This window comes from Phyllobates terribilis, unplaced genomic scaffold (genome assembly GCF_046119375.1).
Source record: "Phyllobates terribilis strain yellow unplaced genomic scaffold, ASM4611937v1 Scaffold_4368__1_contigs__length_61771, whole genome shotgun sequence".
In the NCBI taxonomy this organism is placed as follows: Eukaryota; Metazoa; Chordata; class Amphibia; order Anura; family Dendrobatidae; genus Phyllobates; species Phyllobates terribilis.
The window spans coordinates 35,962-61,772 of record NW_027367120.1 but is presented as its reverse complement, the minus strand read 5'-3'; the positions used below and the strand labels follow the sequence as shown (position 1 = coordinate 61,772).

General features: G+C 32.5%; 1 non-coding gene and 2 pseudogenes across 1 annotated transcript; all 3 read left to right on the top strand.

Moving 5' to 3' along the window:
- Window positions 1-3,529: 3,529 nt before the first annotated feature.
- LOC141249205 (U5 spliceosomal RNA) lies at window positions 3,530-3,650 on the top strand (annotated as a pseudogene).
- A 1,277-nt stretch (window positions 3,651-4,927) lies between these two features.
- LOC141249203 (U2 spliceosomal RNA) lies at window positions 4,928-5,119 on the top strand. The gene has a single exon (XR_012312058.1). It is a non-coding gene; the product is annotated as a U2 spliceosomal RNA (small nuclear RNA).
- An 8,067-nt stretch (window positions 5,120-13,186) lies between these two features.
- On the top strand, window positions 13,187-13,309 carry LOC141249206 (U5 spliceosomal RNA; annotated as a pseudogene).
- The last annotated feature ends 12,502 nt before the right edge of the window (window positions 13,310-25,811 follow it).

Genomic DNA, 25,811 nt, shown 5'->3' with positions numbered 1-25,811 from the left:
AACTCAACATGCATATCCATTGATAGATGAAGATGGAAGAAGGAGGACGAAGGCAGAAGGAAGAGAGAAGATGATGGAAAAAAGCATCTGAATTCATGCCTTTTAAAGCCTAAAAACCTACCATAGGTCATTCCTATGCCCTATTTACTACCTTTCATTTACTCGGCCTTTGACCACCACTTTTTGGGGAAACATAGCCTCTGAATTCACCTGTCATTTACTCATCCTTTACTATTGTAGCTTCTGCTTGATCACGGGTTTGTTGCATGATATTGCATGCCACAGTTTTTCCTATCTGTAGCTTCTGCTTGATCACGGGTTTGTTGCATGATATTGCATGCCACAGTTTTTCCTATCTGACAACTCAGCCTCTGAATTCACATGTCTGTTTTCCATGTTGTAATTTATTCATAGAAAAACCGGATTACAGCTAGTACCCACAAACATATTTTCATTAACTTAAAATTTGTTTTTCGATACATACACATACTTAACTAAACAATTAAATTATATGTCCAAAGCTTCCCGCACCCGTGCTTTTAAACTATACAACTCGGCTTTCACATCTTCGTTCTCGGACTCCAAGAACGAAACCACACACTTAAGGACTTCGTTCTCTACCTTCAGTTCTTCGTCGTCACATTCCAAGGCCGATATCTTGTCATTAAGCCGTTTGATCTCGGCATTGAGCTCGTCCACCTCCTCATTCTTGTGGATTTGGAGACGATGAATCTGACATTGTAATTCATCAATCTTCTCTCTGAAGATGCGAGTATCGGGATCAAGGGGTATGCGATTATCGGGAGCATGTGGTCGCATTTCTGAAATACTGTATTTCTCATACAAATCCTCCTCGTCCTACACGGGAATTCCAAATATATCATTATATGCATCAAGTATCAATATAAATAACAAACGACAATAAATAGGCTTACTACGTCGTCGGACGAGGACACATCAATAGAGTGTGGGATATACATCCCATAGTAAGCTTGGTCGTGGTTGCGCAACCACTCCTCTGTTCTGATTGCGTCGTGCAAGGCTTCTATTTCCCCCGAAACAATACCGTCGCTTTCATCAGTATTCATATTCTACCTGCTATTATCATCATAGAATGTTAATTAATCCCAACTATCACTATAAGGAATTAACCAAACAGTTAAAGTGCCCATGACATAGCTGCAAGTTGAGTGCAAAAAAACTAATTGCGTAATATGGAATAAGCATCTCTCTCTACACATAGCTAGAGTTAATCACCAAGTTGCAAAGGATTTCTAAATGACAGGTGAATTCATAGCAGCAAATACTATAAACCAGCTGGTTAGAATTATCCAAACAGTTCTGTGCTGCTGTCCTTCAGTATAGCTGCAAGATCCACAAACCTCATTTGCTGCAGTTGTTGCTAAGCAGTTCTGGTAGCTAAACCCACAGTATAGCTGCATGATGTATTAGTGCTAAGCAGTTCTTGTAATCCCTTCAGTATAGCTGCAAGATGTATTAGTGCTAAGCTGCAAACAATATCTGGTAGCTAAACCCACATACATAACTATATATGTTCTTGTAATCTCGAAACCGCATTTGCTGCAGTTGTTGCACAAGTAAGCTGCAAACCTCATTTGCTGCAGTTCTCCAAATCTCTTGAAGCTGTATTAGTGCTAAGCACTGCATAACAATCACATAAGCTGCAAACCTCATTTGCTGCAGTTCATGTACAATCACAGAAGCACACAAGCAAATACAAGCAGAACAAATTGATTGAAGGAGTTCATGTACAATGATAGAAGCACAGAAGCAAATACAAGGAAGAAGTTCACAAGCTACAAACCTCATTTGTGGATGACAGCAAAAATTGTCCAGAAGCAAATACAAGGAAGTAGTTCACAAGCACAGAAGCAAATACAAGCTGCAAACCTCATTAACTGCAGTTCATTTACAAGCACAGAAGCACAGAAGTACTAAGAAAATACTGGGAATACTGGGAATGCACAGACGCTGCAAGAACAAAGAAAAATCGAGGATTAAGGTTGAATTTAGCCTAAGCGCAGTACCTTCAGACGAAATGCAGATTAGGGTTCGAAGAACTACTTCGTTCGCAGATGAAGGTGAATCCAGCCTAGGGTTCGAAGAAATGCTTCTATCGGTCTGTCGTCGACGAGATGAAATGCAGGAAATAGGGGTGCGAAGGTTCGAATACGAAGAAGCCTATGGTTCGAAGGTTCGAAGACGAAGATGGAATTGCAGGAAAAAGAGGTGTGTGAAGGTTGAAGACGAAGATGAATGCAAAGAGATGAATGCAGAGATGAACGCAGAAGACGAACACGAAGATGAACGAAGACCAGGAGGGCAAATTGGAAAGCTTGGAAGAACAGGAGGGCAAATTGGACCCAGTGGAATCAACCAAATTGATTGAAGGAGGATAAACTAGAAAATATCAGTTGAAGAAATGTGATTGAAAAGAAGCTCAAATCAACCAAAATCAATCGATTGAATCTGCCTCCGTCCCGAACGCGTTTTATCAATCGATTGAAGCAAGTTCAATCAAGGTGATTGAAGAACTCACTTAAGTGAGTACTTCAATCACTTAAATAGGCATACCGAACGCACCCATAAATTACTGATTTATTTTTTAAAAATAATAATATATAAATGATAACTATACATAATACCAAGTTTTTTGGAAGACCAATTTACACTAAGTTAAGTAGACTAATATCTATATTATAGTAGTTGTAATATTTATTTATGCATTTCTTGATTTTATTGCCCAAAACAAATATATTGTAGCTAGTAATAATAAATTAGTATATATAGGTATAATAGGATATATTATAGTAGTTGTAATATTTATTTATATATTTCTTAATTCTTATTGTCCAAAATAAATATATTGTAGCTAGTAATAATAAATTAATGTATATAAGTATAATAGGATGATGTAAACATGATAAATAAGAACTTTAAAGAAAATTTCTGGGTTGTAGAAGAAATATAAAAAAGTTTCTTAAAATGATGTGGAAGAGAGAGTGTATTAAAATAATTTAAGAAACTAAAGTAAAAGATCACCATCGTGGATGCTTTCACTTAGAGCTCACATGTATTCAACTTTGTATTGACATATGACAAAAGCTTTTAGCAAAAGATGATAAATACCATTTGCCAAAGCTAAACAAAGTACATGTAATACCATCAAAATTATTATTTATAATTACTGTGAAATTTTCCGATAAAGTGTCAATTTCATTAGGAAATCGTCACTTAGAGCTCACATTTACTCAAGATAGTTACAGTCAACATCTAATGATTTTTTTTTTGGATAAAAACGAGTACTCGGGCTGGTCCATGGCTGCTGTTTATGACTGGAACAGGAATGCTGCAATTGGGCCGTTACTATGGGCCGACTCCTACAGGCCCAAATAGTGCCTGGCAGTATCCAACAGAAAGCAGCTACTCCTCCCACATCGATTCAGAAATGGAACCCCTCCCGTAGTGTGTGTATATATACATCCATCATCTCCTCGTATGAGTTGTGGAGCCATGTAGTAAGCACAAAGCGAACTATTCTTTCGCCTTTTACTAAAGAATACCGTGTGCTTGCTACTTCCAAGTGGCATACCCTTATTTTTGGGAGACAGCCCTCTACATAGGGGGTTCCTAACAGTTTCAGTAGGAAATTTGGTGCTGAATCTTTCTGTGTAGCTTTGTTTTTGCTCTTCTGAGAGATTGCTTGAAGTGTTGCTGTCCTCTGTTTTATATGCTGTCCAGGATTTGAACTGATTTTCTCTTTCTTTCTGTAAATCGTAGTTGCTTATTCATCTGTAGAGAGTGTAATATTTTCATATATCTATCCACATCGGTTTTCCAGTAGAGAATATAGTATTATATATTGGCAGCTGAAGCAAGAGCGATTGTCTCTTCGGAGAGGTCCAAAATTTTTTGGCAATTTTTGGTCTCTTGTGCTTGATAGTTATCTGAATTCTATTGTGCTGTTTATGAGTTGCAGTTATCTGAATAGTGAATTCTATTGTTCTGTTTTAGGGTATTCTAATAGATTGTATGGTTTATTCCTATTTTTGGTTAATCTACTTGTGTTGATGTTTGTTCAGGAGCCTGGTATCATGTACATGTCTTAGACTTAAAATCTTGTTGTTGGATCCTTATATGTCTTTATTCAGTTGGATAATTCTGATGTTGTTATTGGCCACAGCAGGTAAGTCATCACATTTCCCCCTAACAAAGAGGGATTAGCAGTTACTTTCAACTGTAACACATATTGCAAATCACTGGCTCTTAATCTGATCATTGGCACTTTTTGTATCAAATATAAACAAAGTAGAATGACAGGCTCAACTCAATCTGTGCAATATATTGGCAGATTTCACTATGTTTCCCAGTAAACTGTAAAAAGCATATATCAAGTTATGAACAGGTAGGAGTACCAGCAACAAAGGCCGTTTTAAGACTAGGAGTACCAGCAACAGCAGCACATGAGTAAAAAGGGGGACTTCATGTCTTCAGCTAATAAGAGAGATAAGAAATGCAGGCTCCAAAAACAGAATCAAAGCACAGTCTGAAATGGATTCACCACTCGAAATGTGTTCATTGTCTTAACAACTGAACGAAAACCGCACTGGCAGCTCAATCCTTTCTTCCTCAAGAAGCTGAGCATCAGCCTGCAGTAAGTAATAATTGATTAATTACTTGTCTACAGCTAATACGATTCAGAACAACTTATATTGAGTGTAGATGTGAGTTGCAATTAAGTTAAGTATGAATTTGAGGACATCGGTTTTCCTGATTGCATTAGTTAACCCTAGGTTGATAGCCATGTGTGGTATGGGTGTGAGACTGCATATCCCACATCGACTGTCAGAAGGAAGAGTAATGTTTGAAGAGGGTATAAATCAAGCTAAGAAAGGATGTGCAAATCATACCTTTCTCGGCCTTTTGGCTAAGATCAAGTGTAGTATCTTATCAGTTTAATATCTGATATGTGGGCCATCGGCCCACTTCGATATTAAATTTATATTTTAAGGGTGAGGTCCATTAAGGTAGCTTGCTATCTCGGCCTCTCGAGCGTCGCCCATGCGTTGCACTACTGCATGGGCCTCGTGCAACCCATCCAACACTAGTCCAATACTTGTTCAACACATCTGTTACTATAGAAAACAAAGTGTATTTGAGTATTGTTGATAATGTTTAATAAAATCTATTTAAAATTTTCATTTGTTGAATAAGTTATATTTTTTTCATTTATAAATACCCTCAACCTTCAGTATAACCATATAAACATTCTTGTAAAACACTTATTTTATTATTAAAAAAATTTAAAATTCATAAAAACAAGAAGATTAAATTTGACTAACACATACAAATATTATGTGTTGCTTTAATATTTTTATTTTATTAATGTAGTGTTGCTTTTTAATGTTGTTACTTTCATGTGTAATGTTGCAATGTGTATAATTTTATCTTATATATATTTTATTGTAATTTATATGTTCACGTATCTTTTAAAATATTTATTTTACGTGGGAATATACTGATTTTTTTGTTTCATCTAATTATATTTAATCTAATAATTTATATAATATATAAATTACATTAATCATATTAAATACTAAAAATGGCAATAAAATATGTATATTTCTTATATTATTTATTTTAAATAAAAAAGTATTATAAGAGATATATATAAAGTGGGTGTTTATAGATAGACAAAAATAAAATAAAATATTGAAAAAACTATTTTTTGTCATTTTATTTTATTTTCTGTAGTAAATGTTTTTAAAATGGTAGTAATATAACCATTCTAGCATATTTTTCTACACCATTGATCTTTTTTATCCAATATCCAACAAACCTCCTCTTATTTTATGAAAGATAAGTCTTGTTTGGATGATTAAAAGGAAACCCAATTTATGGTATTTGTGTGAAAAAATTTGTGCAACCAAACAAGCCTTTATCAATCTACAAATCTGTATGGCAATTTGACTTTACTGAAAGCATATCTGAATCACCACTGTTTGAACTATCATTTTTAGCTATGTTTTGCAGACTTTGACGATCCGTCAGAGTTCTTCTCACTGCTCTGCTTTATGTTTGTGAAGTCTCGCTTAAAGTGGCTTGTTTTCTCAATAACCAAAGCAGACTGTTTTCTTCTTGGCTTTTGAATTAGATACATGTTTCTTTCCATCTGATTGCTTCTCTTTCTGTCTCCCCCACCTTGGTTGTTAACATACAACCCATCGTCCCGAGACTTATCTCCACCGATATATTGCCGTCGCTCATGTTAGTCTTGTTCATCAAGATTCATTTTTTTGAAAACCAGATTTGTCTTTGTCTATCTACTGTTTAATTCCTAACATAGTTGATTATTTTTTTCTCTATCAATTAATAATTCATAAAAAAATCTTGCTCTTCGTCTCTCAACTGTTCGAACATAATGATTCAATATTAAATTTTTAAATTTAGCAGGATTAATATTCAACGTGAATCGGTATTAAAGTTCAAAGCTTCCGCTGAACTTAATGTTAGTTCTTCCGCTGAAAGATTAAGCAAGATTCAGTATTAAAGTTTAAAGCTTGCATGTTAGTTTTGTTCATCCAGGATCGTGTTTTTGAAAAACAGCTTTGTCTTTGTCTATCAATTATTCGATTCCTAACATCAGTTGATTATTTTGGCCCCTATCAATTAAAAATTTATAAAACAAATTTTGCTCTTCGTCTCTCAACTGTTCGAGTACACTGATTTAGTTCTAGTTTTAGATAAATGAACCCAAATTTATGATTTTCTCGCGTTTTGTTATTAAAGTGTACAAGTTGCATGTTAATTTTCTTCAACCAAATAAAGTTTTATTCAAATTTTGTGTTCAACAGAATTGTGGTATTTGCCCAGAAAATAAGTTTAATTCCGAGTAATCAACTATTAAACGCTTTCTTCATGTCGAATTTCATAATGCTTGTTATTTTTCATGTTTATGAATAAGACGGTTTCTTCATATTTACTAATACACTGAATGTACATTGTATTACTAGTAATTTTCATACGAATAATTCATTCATTATGGAACAGGTCATTAAGCATGTTTCATACTATTTCTAAGAAGAACAAGGTGTCTCCACCTAAGAAAGCATCTAAACGGAGAGACAACAACAGTAAAGGTACGTAAGCTAGAGGTTTTATTGATGTACCATGTTTTCGTGAATTTCAAACCCATTGAAGTGTTTTTTCATATGCATTGAAATAATTTTCATGAAAATATATTTTTGTCATTACATTCTAGATGCAAGTATATCTTCACCAGAAAAGAAAAGATCAAAGCTTCAATCTTAGGAGATGGTCAATGAAGAAGAGTCACTCGCTGCCAGATTAGAACGTATTGAAGGGGGGAGGAGCAAGAAGGCCATGCCACTTGTTACCTCTATTGGTCTATCTCTCTCTGTTTTAGTTAAAGTATAGTTTACATTATTTATATTGATTTAGTTGCTTAAATATTTATTATTTGAACTAGTTTCAAAGGATGCCAAAGGGAAATTTCCAATGATAGATGAAGAGGAGATTATAGTTGATTCATAAACAGGTAATAGTTATAAAAATCGACAATCTAATGGAGTTGATTGATTTTTGTGGATTATGCTAATCAACTTATCATTTATGCAGATGTAAAGCTTCTTAACAAAATGAACAAAGCCAAAAGGACATCGAATGAAGTTTCCACAAAACTTGTAAGTTGAATGGCGTGGCAACACGAAGTTATTTACGGATGCACTCCAAGCCATCAACAAAAATCAACAAAAGAGGGAGCTAGTTGAAGAGGTTGGCTTTGAAAGTTTGTTTAATCTTTTAGATTCGGAGTTGCCAGAGTAATTAGATGTCCTAATACTAATTTTCTTGAAATACTTGCAGTGTTTCAAAACTTTAGTTACTATATTATATTTTTCAAAATCAACTAAGTAACTCATTAGTTGTCTTCATTTTGTTTTTTTGTCAAAGACTTACGATGTTTCAAATCTACAATTACTATATTATAGTTTACAAAATCGATCTAGTAAGCCATTAGATGTCTTAATCCTAATTTTCATGAATTACTTGATCTTTTTCAAACCTCCAATTACTTTATTCCAGTTTTCGAAATCAACCTAGTAAGTCATTAGCTTTATTAATACTTATTTTCATGAAGTACTAAATGTTTTTCAAACCTACTGATACTATATTCCAGTTTTCAAAATCAACTAAGTAATTCTATATCTTTCATAATTCTGTTTTTCATGAAATACTTGATGTTTTTCAAACCTTCAATTACTTTATTCTAGTCATCAAAATCAAGCAAGTAATTCATTTGCTGTACTAATCATGATTTCACGAAATATTTGTTGTTTTTCATACCTCGATTTATTATATTCTAGTTTTAATAATCAATATTTATTTATTTTTATCCTAATTTTGTGTTGTAGGTATCTTTGTTATTTCTTGGTGGAGAATTACAACCCTCTAAAATGGATGATAAAGTTGTAGGATGGCTGTTTGTTGGATATATCGGAGGAAGACGTTGAAATTTGTCTAGGTATTCCATGTGGTCGAGTTGAGGTAGTTAAGATGGACCACACAATTATATATGATGTTGTCATTGATTGGAGAGAACACATAGGTGGGGAAAAATGCATGCAATCCGGTATAGTGATGTCACAGAGAAACTGAACGATCCAACGAACTTAGGTTCTTATGTTTTGCTTGACTTCATTGTGTTATTCTATTCCTGTATTGTTGAACCCTCCCAAAGTGGTGCTTACAATCAGAGGCTCGTTCGAAGCCTGAAAGGTAATACCCCTCAGTAGCTTGCCAAGATGAATTGGTGTGGTTTTGTTATCAATTGTTTGGCCGAAGCAAAGAGTAAGTGGATGAGAAATCCTACCTCATCCTTCACTGGATATTTACTTTTCTTGACTGTAAGTATTTTTAATATTATATTTTATCAGTTATTTTAAAAAGTAAATACTAACAAATGATATTAATGTAACAGATCGTATACTTGGATAAAGTAGTGTTGTTCAACAAGAGAACTATACCTAGACGACTGCACTCATTCATCGGATGGACGACACAACTTGTTAATGAGAGGGAGTGGACATATATGGAGTACATGAGGTTTTGGACATGGGAAAGTTTCATCTAAACAAACAGCTCACCACCATCCCTCAAAAAACCCGTTGAAAAACCACAAGAGAATCAAAAGCCAAATGATGTAAGTTCATTCACTACTATAGTCTATATTTTGTTTTCACCGATTCGGTTACAAGTTAAGAATATCTGTCCAAAAAGGTTTGTCACTGATATTTTGAATATGTTTTCATGTTTCTAGTAGAATTTTCCCAACACTATATATTCTGTAATATGATACTGGGTTATTTTTGTTTTTATGTATGGATGTTACTGTATTGCTGAATCTATTTTTCATGTGCTACTTTGTGTTTTTCTACACCCTTCTATTGATATTAATGATTTTATGCATATGTTTTTCATACGCTACATTGTGTGTTCATAGCATTCTATATATTTTTTCGTGATCATGTTATATTCCTATAGAATAATTTTTTTGTGTGTAGTTAGCCTTTTCACCATCCTTGTAATGATATTCTTGTTAAGGAATTATAAGCTATTGTACATTATGTGTTTAACATGTTTAGTCATGATGTTCTATTATTGTGTTTGAAAGGTTGGTGAAGGGACAATAACTTCCAAAAAAAATATGAATATATTGTAAGATACATACTGGTCATTATTTGATAAATAATATTTTAATGATGCTTTTGCATTCTGAACGGTAGGTGGTTGATGAGAGAGTAGATTGAAACGCTACATTGCATACAACAAAGCTACACACAGTAATAATCTAAATATATGTTTTTCTTGTTTACTATTACATTCTTTGAAACTCTGTGCTGTGATTTTCATGTTTTAGAATAATATCTTGATTTTATGCTATTTGCCAAATTTCATGTGTTTTTACTCTTGTGTTTCGAAGGTCATGGTAGGGCCAATAGTTACCCAGAATGATAAGTCAAAACTGTCTGTTGCAAATTGAATTCTGATATACATGTATGTTTATGTTCGCAATACTCATGTAAAACACCATGAATTTATCTTGTATCTAGCTTTTGATCATTTTTCATAAGTTTCAAGGATGTGTTGCATGGAAATGATGCCATGCATTCTGATTCACATATTCAATCAGTAATAACTGCTCAGCCAGTGCATGCATCAAAGAAGGATAAGACAACTACGTCTCATGGCTCGGTAAGAAGGTGTGGGAGAGATAGGAAGGCGCCAACTAGATATCAATGACTCTTAAACTAATTATAACTCATATGTAATGCACTTATTAATGAGTTGCTTGTAACTCTCTTATGTTTTGCTAAAACTACTTATTGGCTTGCATGCCAAAATTTTGTATAATCTAAAATTAAATCGATCTAGTCGCTTGGTAATAGTATGACGTGCGAAATCACTATAACTAATTGATAAGTTTTTCAGTTTTTTATTTTCATTTTTTTCTTATTCGGCGATGCCGATCATTAATACTCGTCAGCTGAAGAACCCACTAGTACTTGATGAGGACAATGATTTGATGATTTTGAAACCCCATTAGCAGATCAATATTCAACGAGGAAGATATTATCAGGTGTTGCGTCTAAGAGTCCGTTTATTGAAAGGTTCATGAACCTAAATAAAAAATGCCCAAAAGAGCAGGATGGTGTGCATCATTAAATCACATAAGTGTGCAAGATGAGTAAGTGTATTTGTTTTTCATCATGTTGTTTTTTCTTTTCTAGAATTAATTATTCATCCTTTTATAGAGAAGTTGTATTCGACTACAATGGTGTGAAGACACAAGGAGTTGAATTCCAATCATTAGAGGAATGTCATCATATTAGGTTTACTATTATAGATATATGGTGCATGTATCTTAATCAATTAGAAGAGGTGAAATCCGTAAACACAATCTCAATGATCTTTCTACCAACTTCATACTTGGAATTATTTATGTTACTATTACAAGAAATATTTTATCTTATTCGTGTTATACTTGTTGTTTATGATTAGTCCTCCCAATTACGATATTCAATATATAAGTTATCTTATTTGTGATAATACTCTTTGTAATATCAAATGTCATAATCAACAATACTTTTTCACCAACAATGTTTCGTTTTTCATGCTAACAATGAAGTTTTTCAGAATAATTTTGCATACACCGTTTATTTCTATGACAGATTGGTCCTCTTTTGGACGATTCTTCCTATAGTGCTCAACAAAAATATCGAATATTCAAGGATGCAATGGATGAAATCATAGGAGCTATCAAATATGCGTCATTTTCATGTGTTGCATTGGTATGAACATCTTACTCAAAAACCACCTATATGAACGTAATTTTTTTATTACATATTTCAGTTTTCATGATACTTCTTATGCTTTTCTAGATCTGTGCAATGATATTCAAACTTTTTTTATGAACATAAAATCATATTCATATTGTTTTTTTTATGTTTCAGGTTATCTTGTACAGTTTTCATGATGTTTAGCACAATTTTCAGATTACAATATATATTGATATGATATGATATGCAAATAGTATTTACTGAATATGAGTGTCTTCTGTTGCAGGTTTTCTTCCCCATCTATAAAGTTGAACCACATATCTTTGTTGTATGTTTCAACTTTATCTCTTCCAAGGTAGAAATCCTTGACAATGCGCTGCATTGTGATTTGAACACAGAACGAATATATATGGCAACATAAAATTGTTGGTGAGCAAAGACTAATTTTTCGGTATATACGTTTGATGGTGAATTATTGAAGTACTAATAATTTCTTTTCTCTTTTGTTTATTTGTATAGATCAAGTGGTTTCTCCAATCATGATATCAGCAAAACTAGGTGCAAGATGCACTGCCTTATCTAAACACGGAGGTGAAATTCTTAAGATGTCTTGACGCGACTCAACAAACCAATTTGATTGTGGTCTTTATGCAATGCACCATATGGAGACATACCTAGGTGAAGATGTAAAACTGTGGGTTACCGGTTTCAAGGCCAAAACATAGAAAAACGTTCTTCATTTTTGTATAAAGTACACACATACACGCTCATCATACTAAAGTTAAACAGATTGGGCCCAACCATCCCTTAGAGGGTCAAGGACATTCTTATTCAATATAAGAAGGAAAGAGAACTTGCAAATAAAAACAAGCAGGTTCTTAAAGTTCGTTAGGATATGAATAATGTTATTTAAAGTTTTTTGGGTAGGACCCTTTAAATTATTTTTGTCATACTGTTTCTTTGAAGTTGAACTTGATTTGTCATCATTTTGGAATTAAAAGTAACCTTGATATTTAAGTATAATATCTTGTTTTTTTCCATATGATATGGATAATTTTTTTGTACATAGTAAGATGATGTAACACATACCACCCAGATGAACAACAAATAATGTCATAAGAAAAGACGATGAACCTTTAAAATTTTATTATGTAAATGTCCTCAATAAGTACGAATTTCACATGATACTAATTATGAAAAGCAAAATAATCTCCACACAGAATGTATTATATGACGATATGGAAAAACTTATAGAATACTAATGAAACAAATATTACAAACAGTGATATAATTGTGGAAAATACTAAAGAACAAATATGTTCATACTAAAATTCGAAAAATATGAAATTGGAAATAACTCCAGAACAACATAGAAAATAGTACGATAAATAGTAATAAATGGGTGAATAATGAGTTATATCATTGCTTTACAATTCCTACTTTCATGGTTTGCATACTAATTGCATCTCTGGCATTTCATCAATTTTTCCATATTTTTTTTCCCTGGGATTTTCCTTTCCACCAATGGGCCTTTTCCCGTCCCTTTATTTTTTGTTTGACCATGTGGGTGTATAGAAATGACACACGTGTATTGATTCCAATAAAACTCTCAACCATGGTTATGTGTTCTTCTCTGTTAACGTTGTTGCTATCTACATTGTAGTTAGACTTCTTACCTTGCGATACAACAAGCAAATTGGGCCGTTACTATAGACAAAAACCAGCTACTCCTCCACATCGACTAAGAACCGAAAGCCCTTCCATAATGTGTCTATATATACATCCATCATCTCCTCGTATGAGTTGTGGAGCCATGTAGTAAGCCCAAAGCGAACTATTCTTTCGCCTTTTACTAAAAAATACCGTGTGCTTGCTACTTCTAAGTGGCATATGCCCTTATTTTTGGAAGGCAACTCTCTATATAGGGGGTTTCTTACAATTTCAGTAGGAATTTTGATTCTGAATCTTCCGTGTTGCTGTCCTAAGTTTTATATGCTGTCCAAGATTTGAACTGATTTTCTCTTTCTTTCTGTAAATCGTAGTTGCTTAATTGAGCTCCCTGTGTTACTCGCTTGATTAGGTAATTGCGCTGCTAAACTTTGGCATACATGTTTCGCAGCTAATACAATTTATGGCATTCTGAGCAGTTCTGTCCATAATCAATCGTATCTAATGTAAGTAAAGCTTGCTTATTTTGTAGTGGTTCAGTGGTCCCTACTCCTAGATTAGCAATTGGGATATTAGAACTACATCTCTAGAGAGTGTAATATTTTCGTATATCTATCCCACTTCGATTTCCCAGTAGAAAGTATACTAGTATACTAGTAAATGGAACAACAGATAATATTTGTTACACCCCAGTTAGTTGTGATGTCTTCCAATCTTATTCTTATGTTTTGCGCATCAAATTCCAACATAGTGGCTCACATATAGTAAGAAGATATGCTAGTTTATATAGGCAGATGAAGCAGTCTAATTTTGGAACGATAAGTATTATGTAGAATAATATGGATTTTCATGCTGCTCACCGTTTCCTTCCAGTATGTCAGTAACTTTGCTACGTCCTAGATAATTGTTCCAAATTTTTTTGATACCTGAATACCCAATTGTCTTGGACCATCACTAATGATTTTTCTTATGCAAGAACAAACCATTTTTAAAAGTTATGTCTTGGTCCGAGTGGTGAGTAAAAATTGCCTTCCAAGTAGGAACTATTAGTGTAAATCATAAATCTAGGCACTAGAAGTGACATTAGTTGAATCAAAGTTCTGCAGGATAGAGATAGACAGTAGCAATATTTTATAAATTTTGGATACATTTCTTGTATCTGCGGTGACTGTAAGTATGTTTTAACAGATTTCATACAAACCAATGTAATCAATCAAATAGTAGTGAAGATTGAAGCGGAAAATAATTGTATATTAATAACAATAATAGAGACTCCAATTTTATTGATCTTTGTAGTATAGTATTACTGAGGTATTGCTATTTTAGCGTTACATATCACTAAGAAAAGCAAATGACACATGAGTAGTAGTTATTTGGAGTTGATGTGGAGTATGATGTAAAGCACAATCAGGAGAAATGGGAAGAGGATTAGAAGGGGTAAACCCGGGGGACCCACGGCCGCAGGGCCAGAGCCCATCATCAGTGGGCCCACAATGAGGATAACCGCGACCAATAAGAATGCAGCGTAAGAGCCAGCTCCCCATTTGTAGTTGGAATCCATGGCTGATATCGGTTCAGTCGAAGGTTTATGGTTGTCCAAATTTAGGAGGTCTGTTGTTCTCCACGATTGTTGGAGAGTCAAAATTTATAATGTAAAAGCGAGCGGCGGTTAAGCGGTTGGCGAGGTGGTTATTATTCTGAAATGCAGTTACATTGGCGCCAACTGCTGTTGACGGTTAATGGAGTGCATGGGCCGGTCACTCAGAAATGGGCTGGGCTGGGCCTAGAACAACAGATGGTACTTCTTAGTTGTTACGGCTATGTGATGAGTGTTAAGGAGTTGATGTGGTTATTGACCACAGGTCCACAGCAGGTAACATTTACTTTAAACTCTAAACACAGATTGCATAAAATCTTTGAGTTATCCTAAATTTATTAAAGTACCAAAACAAATTTAGCATAAACACATTTTTTTTTCAAAAAAAAAATTGGAACCCCCACTCGTTCCTACATAGATCCGCCCCTGTCCATATACAGATATACTAACATATGGGCAATGAAATATCGACTATCTTATGCTACATATTTTTTGTTTGATATGTTGTAGTTATCCCATGGAGGAAGTAGAAAATATCTTGAACATCACAAAATAAAGGATTGAAACATCATCCGTGTATCAAAAACATCATACCGATACACCACCTACCAAATCTTAATATATATTAAAGCTAAAATATTTCAAGTCTTCTCAAGAGTTTAGACCCCACAATTAGTATCAATCTCCTCTTTATCACAATATTCTCTCTCCTTTTTATTAATATTTTAGTTTTTCCTTTCTTTATCATTTACATATATTAAAGCTATAATTGGATATATATTATTTATATACTAATCAAATCTTATTCTTAACCGATTTTCTATCTAATAAGAGATTTTATAAAATCAAGCGTAAGTCTATAAAATCATATCTCTTATTTATTTTATTTCTAGATTTTAAAAAATATTATATATATCCAATTATAGAAGAATTATTTTTACAAATAATTCTATAAAATAATATCATAAAAATAATATTATAAAATAGGAGATATTTTTTATAAATAAAAATAAATAATAAATAATATTTTATAATAAATTATTTATGATATTTTATAATAAATAAAAATAAATAATTTTAACTATCATCAACAAGTATGGACCATTCTATAATACACTAGAATATAAAAGTGATTTTATATCTCCTATTATAAGAGATATAAACAAAACATATAAAATATATGTGATATACACTAGAGTTGTAAATAAAAATAAGTTTATTTAAAATATTAATAAGAATTATTTAATATATTGAAATAATAGTGATTTATAAATAAATAATTTATTAACTATATACATGATTTATAAAAATAATATGTATAAATCATGTATATAATACTAAACTATATATTATAAAACGTGTAGAAGAATTTATAAAATATTATTTAATATATAAATATTATTTTCTATGAATGGCACGACCATGTAAAAGTTTAGAATATTTTATTTTAGTTTATTATAAAATCATATCTCCTAAAATTTTTCTTATCTTATGATAATACAATATAATATCAAATTATATCTCCTAAAATCTCTCTTGTCTTATAATAATATAACATAATATTGTTTTTTTATAAGATTCTATTTTAGTTTCGTTTATTTTAAAACTACATCTCCTAAATCTCTTATCTTATGATAGTAAAGTATAAAGTAATTAAGAGATCATCTTATAATTAAAATAATCATAAAAAGTGTTAATGCAAATTATATTAATTTGCACTATTTATATTATTTTATTACAAAAATACATCTCATGTATATCATATAATTTATAAAAGATTTTTTCATTGTAAAATTATATCTAATAACTATTTATCACCTCATCAAATCTCACAATTTAATCAAAATCACATCTATGATAAACTCTCTTATAAAAATATTATTTATAATTTATATATTAAAATATTCCTGTGCATGGCACGGAATATATGCTAGTACTAGTCTAAGACCCGTGCCCTGCACGGTAGCATTAATTAAAATAATAAAATAATAAATAGTTGTATAAATTAAAAATTAAAAAGACTATTACATAATTTTTATTATAGCAAATAACAATATCACTTATCACATATTATTTTTCAATTGCAAACAAATTTATATTGATTTGTAAGAAATTAAGGATTCAAAGATTTAGTAATATATAATCTTAATATTTTCATAAATTTGAAATTCATATTTTTAAAAATTGACATCATTATATACTCTGTACAAATCTCGGTTGATTATTAACTTAGTCATAGTATCAACGACTCTTTGACTAACATAACTTCATAAAAATAACAATATGCCGCTCAAAATAAAAAAATAAGTTTGCAAATAGGTTTGAAGCTTCGAAACGAAAAACTGATCTTTACTTTAGTCAAAATAAAAGTTGACTTAAATAAATGGGTAAAATTTATGATATAATGGATAGGTCTTGTTTGATTATAATAATGATCATATCTTATATAGAAATGTCTCATCATTGGATTGTCTATAATTAACTTATTCTTTAAACAATATCTAAGATTTTATCAATATTAATTGATACATTAAGTCCAAATATTGCAACTAAAAGCTATCAAAATAAACAAAAAAATCTTCATTATATTAATATGTGGGCGAAAATTATTGAAAAGTATAATTCTTCAAACTTAGAAAATGGTTCTAGATTTAAAAATAATGATAAGTTTGTTAAGATTTATTTTTATTGAATTGGTAATTTCTAAGTTATTTTATTGTAAGAAAACATTGTATCTATTATTTTTTAAATTAAGAGATTAAAGCATTGACCTGAATTTTGAACATGAGAGTAAAAATGTAGAATAGTATAATTAAATTCAATTATCCTGGAAAAACCATCACGTCCATTAAATTAAGATTATAACAAAATTAAGATAAAAGAACATGGAGCAAATCAAACATAAAATCATTCTTACGTTAAGTTCCTGAGGTTAATGTCTATCATCCGATGAACTTTGTTGATTTCACCTCTAACTTTGGTTTCCACAATTTCTCCAATGGCACTCATATGTCGTATGACATCTACACATAAAAATACAAAAAAGAGTGTTATTGATAGTAATTCGATCAAATAATTGTTAGAAAACAAAGTTAAAAATGTATAATCAATAAATACTTACCAATCAAATAGTTACCATCTAGTTCATTATTGATCATACTATTGAAATCAACTAAATCAAAAGAATTGTGTGGAATCGGTGTTCCATCAAATTCGTCAACCTTTGTATTCTTGAAGAATAAAAGTTTATGACCTAGTTTCGAGTAGGTATACAGGGTAACCGTAGCAATGTTTAACCTGAAATCCCGTATAGTGTATATTTTATCTTCCACCATACTCTCAAACTTATTCATCCACGACTTGTTTATCCAAGCTTGAATTTTCTTTCCCTACATCTTGAAAATATTATATAAAATTATACATCATTTATGATTAAAATTGTTTTTATGAATTAAAAAGTATACTTTACCTCTTCATCAATGAAAATCAATTCCTTGGACTTAATCTCATCTTTCTAGATAACAGTCCATTGACATAGAAGTCTAGCGTGAATTGTCATCTTCACATTTCTTTGTGACGTAAGGTCTATGAAAGCATGTATATTTGCCATAGCTTGCAGTTTAAATAACATATATTAAAAATTGTAGAGAAAATATATTGAATTGAATGCATGTAATTCGTGTAAACCAATAGATGTATAAGTGTTAACCTCACCTCTGAAGCAGTGTGCAACCCTTGAAGAACAAATACGTAATTTTTTGGGGTGAGTATGTTTGTGTGAATGATTACAAATTTCTGATCTGTAGATTTATAGATATAAAATATGTTCTGTAAATTTCTGATTTGTAGATTTCTGATCTTAACAAATAATAGATACTTAATCTTATTTGTGCATTGACTCTATCCAGATTTGTTTGTTAGGATTTTGGTCATTTAATTAGACTTCAATTTTTTAATGATTTATGGTATTGAAAGATAGAATTTATAGGAGACTTTAATATCTGATCTTAACAAACCTCAACTTTTACGTTACTGATGTGGACCAAGGAAGAATCTTCCTAAAACTTTATGTAATGACTATTATGTGAATTATAGGAGGTCTTAACAACATATCTTTAAAAAATTATGCTTTTGATCAAGTGAATGATATGCAGAACATTTTACGTTACTGATGTGGACCAATCTATAATTAGCTCTAATTTTAATTTTATTATTGTTTGAAATGCATGTCGTTTGGTGGTGAACCTGGATTATAGGAACAATAAGTGAACTAAATCATCATATAAGAATTAAACTTATTGTTGCTAATTTTTTTACGATGATTTAGTATTTGTATGCAGAATTATACGATGATTTTCTATTCCTAATAATTGCAGATAAGAAGAATTTTAACATCAATAAAAAATTATGCCTTTGATCAAGTGAATGAGATGCAGAACATTTTATCCGCACGTAATAGATTTTAGATTATCATGCATAAAAGAAATGAAACATAGGCAACAATTCATCAAGTGAATGAAATGCAGACAAGCATGCATATTTTGATCAAGTGAATGATATGAATTATGCTTTTGTAAACAGATTTAAGATTTTTTTATTTTTTATCTCGGTTTGATATGGGTGGGATCCTACATAAACAACATATCCGTATTGAGTAGGATTTAGATAAGCAGAACATTTATTATAAATTAATAACTCATTATTATCCTTAATTAATAATGATGTGGCAAGTTAAAAATGAATTATTTCAATTTTATTTAAAATTCATTGGTGAGGTGGACCAATAAGAGGGGTGACAATTGTAGTACTCAACCTCAGTTTTAGTAATTAAGTATTGATATTAATTAAATTTATAATATCGATATATCAAACATGAAATATGAATTTAAATATATTAAACAGTGCAATGGATGATTGTAGACTTTATTTACATTTATTAACAATTATTTATATAGCAATTAGCCGTACATGGCACAAGTAGTGCCTTAGACTATAGTATTCTTAAATTTTGACCTGTACCAAAAAAAACTAGTCGATATATATTCAAAAATCACTGAAACACCAACGCACAAAGACAAGCAAGAGAAAATAAGACAGATTTCAAAAGATCTGGTGAAAGGATTTCCATGGTTTTAACATGGATACTCTTCCTCACGACCAGTCTCAATAATCTCAGATGGGCACTTTGCCCACTTCTTCATCCTTTCTTCCTGATTCATTGAGTTAAACAACCAGCTTCGAATATAATCTCGGAGTAGTACAGCCATTGGAGCTTTCCATTTTGCATTTGCTTTCAGAGTGTCATTGGTCAAATTTGACAGTTCTTCAAGTTCTGGAAAACGCACTAGGAGATCTTTGAGTTCTTCAATTGACACAATGATAAAATTTAAAACTTCATCGTCCCATTCAGCCACGTGCAACAATCTAGAGAACGACCGCCTAGTGCCTGTCAACATACACCCAATGTACCGACCAATACGGTCACTAATTTGTTCTCGCTTCTTAGTATCGGGTACCGTTCTTTTGATCACTGCTTGCAAAGCTTGATCATATGGGTGTTCTGTTTAGGAAGAAGATGGAAAAAAGTAATCAATGGGTTATAAGTAAAAAACAAATTATTATGGACAAAGAAAAATGGTGTTCACCTGCTGCAGAAAGACCCTTCTTCTTCAAGTAAGAGACGAGGTCTTTGAATTCTTTCTGGCAATCTATTTTTGATTGCATTTTCTGTTTTTGAATTAGCCCCATCACACAATCTCTATCTTCAAAAGAAAAAGAGAGAAAAACCAACATATAAGATAACTCTAGCAGGCCAGGCAAGGCAAGGCAAATAAAACAATGAACAGATTACATACCTGGATAAGAGTGATGATCAATAGATTCAAAATCTGGAAAAGAGTGATGATCAACAGACAACAATATCAGGGTAGATTACTAGTGAATTTGAATAGATGTTTTGAGTTTGCAGAACACAAGTTATAACAAGTAACAGTATCTGATTGAAGGTCTGTAATGTTTCAGAAAAGTTGAGAATTTAGAGAGATGTCGGTAGGATTTGTGACCAGGGGCGGATCCAGGATTTGAATTGACTGGGGCTAAATATTTTTTGCGGCGAAAAAAAATTTAGTGTATTATTTTAGTGAAAATACCAAATATAGTATTAGGTAGACCATATATTAGTACAAATTATTTTATTTTCGATGATAGATACAATGAGAAAATGAGCAAATTCATTAATTTTATCGTATGGAAAAAATTTAAAGGTCATTTTTCAGTGAAAATACCTAAAATAGTACTAGTTAGACCATAAATCAGTAGAAAATATATTATATTTCAGGACAGACAAAACAAGAAAATCAAATTTATTAAATTATCGGATCAAATTTATTAAAATTATATAATTAAAAAAGGTTATTCTCGGCATAGCCGGGAAATTTTTTTTAGAGTTATTTATATCGAAAATACCTATAATATTATTAGGTAGACCATAGAATGGTACAAACTGTTCATTTTTGGAGACAAATACAATACTAAAAATGAACAAATTTATCAATTTTATCACTTGAAAAAAAAATTTAGAGATCACTTTTTAGTAAAAAACACCTAGATTAGTATTAGTTAGACCATAAATTAGTAGAAAATAATCGTATTCGAAACCAAATACAACAAAAATAAAATTATCAATGTAGTTATTAAAAAAATCTCAGTGGGGGCAGTAGCCCCCACTCGTCCTACTGTAGACCCGCCCCTGATTGTGACCTTTAGGATTGTATTTGTAGTTCCGTTCCACTTCGGTAGTGAAATTTCTTATATATTGGTATGTCTTCTCATCGGGTGCTTGCAGATATTGAAGGAATTGTGTCCTTTAATCAAAGGTGCAATTACTAAATATGAAATAGGATATTTATAGAAGATTTATAATCCGATTATTTTAGGTAGTCATAGTGCTTTGCTACAAGTCAATTATGATTTATGAATTTTATGTTATAAAATTCATTGCTATTATAATTGGGTTCTACGAGGTCACACCATAAGAGTATATGGACTGGATCAATATTTGAGAGATTATATAAAGTATATAATATAAAATTATACAAGATATAACTTAGAGCTTATTAATGATAAAGAGTTATTATTAATATAAATATAAATTTATATGTAAATCTATATAAATATATTTAATTAGAAGATTAAATATATCTATTGGTGGATTATATATATGGTTGATCTTTCTTTGAGAAAGACATCAGTTCATTATTTTTTATATAACAAAAGCTCTAAAAAGGCTCTCTCTCAAAAGACAAGCTTTTGATTCTCCGTTCTAGCAATCGGAGAAGAAGGCGATCCAGATCTCTCTACTCGGGGTGGACTAACTAGAGGATCTTCATTTGCGGCTCTCGATCTTCTCATTCATCCGGAAATTCACGCATCAAGAGGTATTCTTTCTTCGATACCTTAATCCAATTGATTTATGCTAGATCCTTCGTTTAGATGTTAGGAAATCGTTTCCTGCAATTCCGCTTTTACGCATCTAAATCCCTACAGTGGTATCATGAGCCTCTTGCATAAATTGATTGGTTCAAACTTTTGATGTATGTTCATGATTATTTCAATTTCAAAGTTAAAGATCTGAATTTTAATCAATTTGTCAAAGAATTTTATTCTATGTATCACCATTTCATCAAACTAAGTCAAAAGGTTTGATTTTTTAAAAGAAAAAAAAATTCCCACTTTAGCGGTAATTGTTAGTGAGAACAATTGCGCCACATGAATTGGTAATTCCGAATCTGAACTCGGAAGAGCAGTAATGGCGGTCGCGGGGACTACAAGGTCCCTGTTTTGGTCTCTAGAAATTAGAGACCTGCTCTACTCTGCAAATCCAAGGGAAAGAACTCCAACGTGTTGGATTTAATTAGAGAGCCTTGGTTAATACAAGTCTCTCGGTAATTGTTACCCAGAGCGGTGGCCGGAAATTGTCCATCTTGATGCAAACGACCGACCCTTGCTTTGCCGAAATTGGACCGAGAATATTCCCAGCCGGCCTTGTCTCCGGCAAATTCGAGTCCGACTCGACCGGAGTAGTTCCAGCGATGTCAAACCGAAGCCATGTGATGGCAATTCCGGTGCTTCCGCTTTGGTTCGCCGGATTTGTGTACGGTGGCCACCATCGGATCGGGGCGGAGACAACCTAGTATCCGGTGGTTGTCGAATCGGAGTCGGAGTTGGGTGGGTCGAAGCCGTGGAAGGCAGCAAGCTTGTTGTCGGGTATGCGACTGCGGTGATATGCGGCTGCCGGCGTGATAGTAGCGGGCGGTGATATGCGGCTGCGGGCGGTGATGTACGAAGAAGACGACATCTGATGTCGTTTTTGTTGTTTATGTTTTTTTTTCTCTCTTTTTCCTTTTCTTATTCATGGAAATTATTACCTAGATTAAAAGAAAGATTTTTTTATTTTAGAATATATCTCTATCAATTTAAATAAGATTTATTTTGATAAATAAAGATTTAATTATTCTATAAGATATAGAGATATTTTATTAATATAATTAAATTTTATCTAAGAATATTAGATCTATCTTTGGCAAATTAATAATTAATATTAGATATTAATTTTATTTAGATCTTTATTGAATTGAAATAATAAGAAATCGTTTCTAATTCTAAATAGTTAATATGATTAATTATTTATGTTTTTTATTCGGATAAAGAGCATCTCCCATTTATATAATATAATATATGTTATAATTGCATGCTTGTTTTATATCATGATATTATTGCATGCGGTGACTAGTATGACCCAAATTAGGATAGATAAATACGATATGCGTATCGTTATGTTTTTCTTGTACACGATCTGCATATCGTTATGTATTTTTTGTAATTTAAATTTATGAAAGAAGTACTTTATTTAAAAATTTATGTAATACAAGAAGACGAAGATCCTATGAGGCTTGAAGGATGGTGATCCAAGATATCAAGACTTTCGAAGATTAGATCTTTTAGAGGCCATACTAGGAACCAACTTCTATTATTGCATTATGTGAATGTCTTATAATCTCTTGCTTTGCATGTTTGTTTGTCTGTTTATGTCATTTTGTTCACTTATAGATAGACAATCATTGCATGCTTAGTCCCTTACAAGAATATTGAGATTGCCTTTCCATGTCATAACCACGAGGCATTTGGATTCGTTGGATAGTTTTTGCCTTAGCAAGGTGTCCTTCTTTGACCATTTGGCTAGTGCGGGTATGTCTAATAGGGGCATGCTGCCTTGATATGGTTTGACTCAACAAGAGACCAAAAGACCCAGTTTTGGATCTTGAGGCATAGGATGCGCTTAACATTAGATGTGGCCATCAACCAAGAATTATAAGGAGTTATAATTAGTAAAAAGTTACTTACCTTGCTTACATGAGACTTGGGGAAGTGCCTTAGTACGCTCGAGTTTCATCTAAAGTAGGATCTTGGAATCATTTTACTCACAAGGGACAAATTAAATTGAGTAGAATGTGCAATAACTTAGTTTTATAACCTTTTATGATTTTAAGTTCTTGCATTTCAAGCATAATTTATCTGCATGTTTTCAATTTCTGTTTTGTAGTCACTATGTCTGGCGAAAACCTCAAATTCACACTACGCTCAATAGTTGAGAAAAACAGGCTGAACGACGCCAACTTCCTCGATTGGGAAAGGCAACTGAGAATTGTTCTCAGGTCTGAGCAACAAGAGGATGTCTTAAGCACACCCATTCCTGAATTGTCTGACACCTCATCTGATGAGGAAAAGGCCAATTACAAGAACATCTGCGAAAGATCAAGAGGTGTAACTTGCCTCATGCTTGCAGCTATGGAGCCTGGTCTTCAACAGAGGTTTGAAGATCAGGATGCATACACGATAATGAAAAATCTTAGAGATCTTTTCAAAGAGCAAGCAAGGGTTGAGAGGTATGAAACCCTCAATGCTATATTGCAGAGCAAGCTAGACAAGGGGAAATCAGTTGGACCACATGTTTTTCACATGATAGGCATGTTTGACAGGATGGCTAGACTTGGTAACCCTTACAACATTGAGATGGAAACAGATATAACCTTGCATTCCCTTCATGATGGGTTTGCCAACTTCAGGAAGATGTATCATATGGGAGTCATGGGTAAGACTCTCAATGAGCTGCATGCTATGCTCAAAACCGCAGAGCAAAATGTCTTGGTTGGCCCTAAGAAAGATGTTCTCATGGTCAATAAAGGAAAAGGGTTCAAGAAAGGCCCACAACAGAAGCATCAATACCAAGGGAAGGGCAAGAAAGTTGTTCAACCCAAAGTACCCGCACCAAAAGTAAGGGTAGCTGCTGAGCATGAATGCTTCTACTGTAAGGGTAAGGGGCATTGGAAGAATAATTGCCCCAAGTATCTGGAAGATAAGAAGAATGGTGTATCTTCTTCAGGTATATACGTCATTGAAATCTTATAAACTAGCTCCAATTATTGGGTATTAGATACCGGTTGTGGTTCTCACATTGTTTCGAATATGTAGGGACTGCGAAATAGGAGATGGTTGCAGAGAGGAGAGATAGATTTCCGCGTTGAAAATGGAGCAGCAGTTGCTGCAATTGAAACCGGAGATTATAGTCTACCTCTACATTCTGGATTAGTTTTAGAACTTAATAATTGTTATTTTGTTCCTTCAATTTCTAGAAATTTGATTTCATTTTCAGCTTTGCGCCATGAAGGCTATGAACTTATTATTGTTGATAATGGTTTTTGACATTTATAAGAATGATATTTTCTACGTTCATGAGAATAGTACTAGACTATACATATTAGAGCTCAAATCTGAAGTATATAACGTTGTTACAAAAGGCAAAAGTTGAATAATATAAGTGAAGCCAACCTATGGCATTGTCGCTTGGGTCACATTAGCATCAAACGCATGAAAGAACTCCAACGTGTTAGTCGTCTAAAATCATTTGATTTTGAATCTTTTGAAACATGCGAATCATGCCTAATGGGAAAGATGACAAGGTCACCTTTCACTGGTACAAGTGAAAGGACAACTGGGCTACTGGCTCTCATACATACTGATGTTTGTGGACCTATGAGCACAGAAGTTAGGAGAGGCTATCGATACTTCATTACATTTACTGATGACTTTAGTAGATATGGGTATATCTA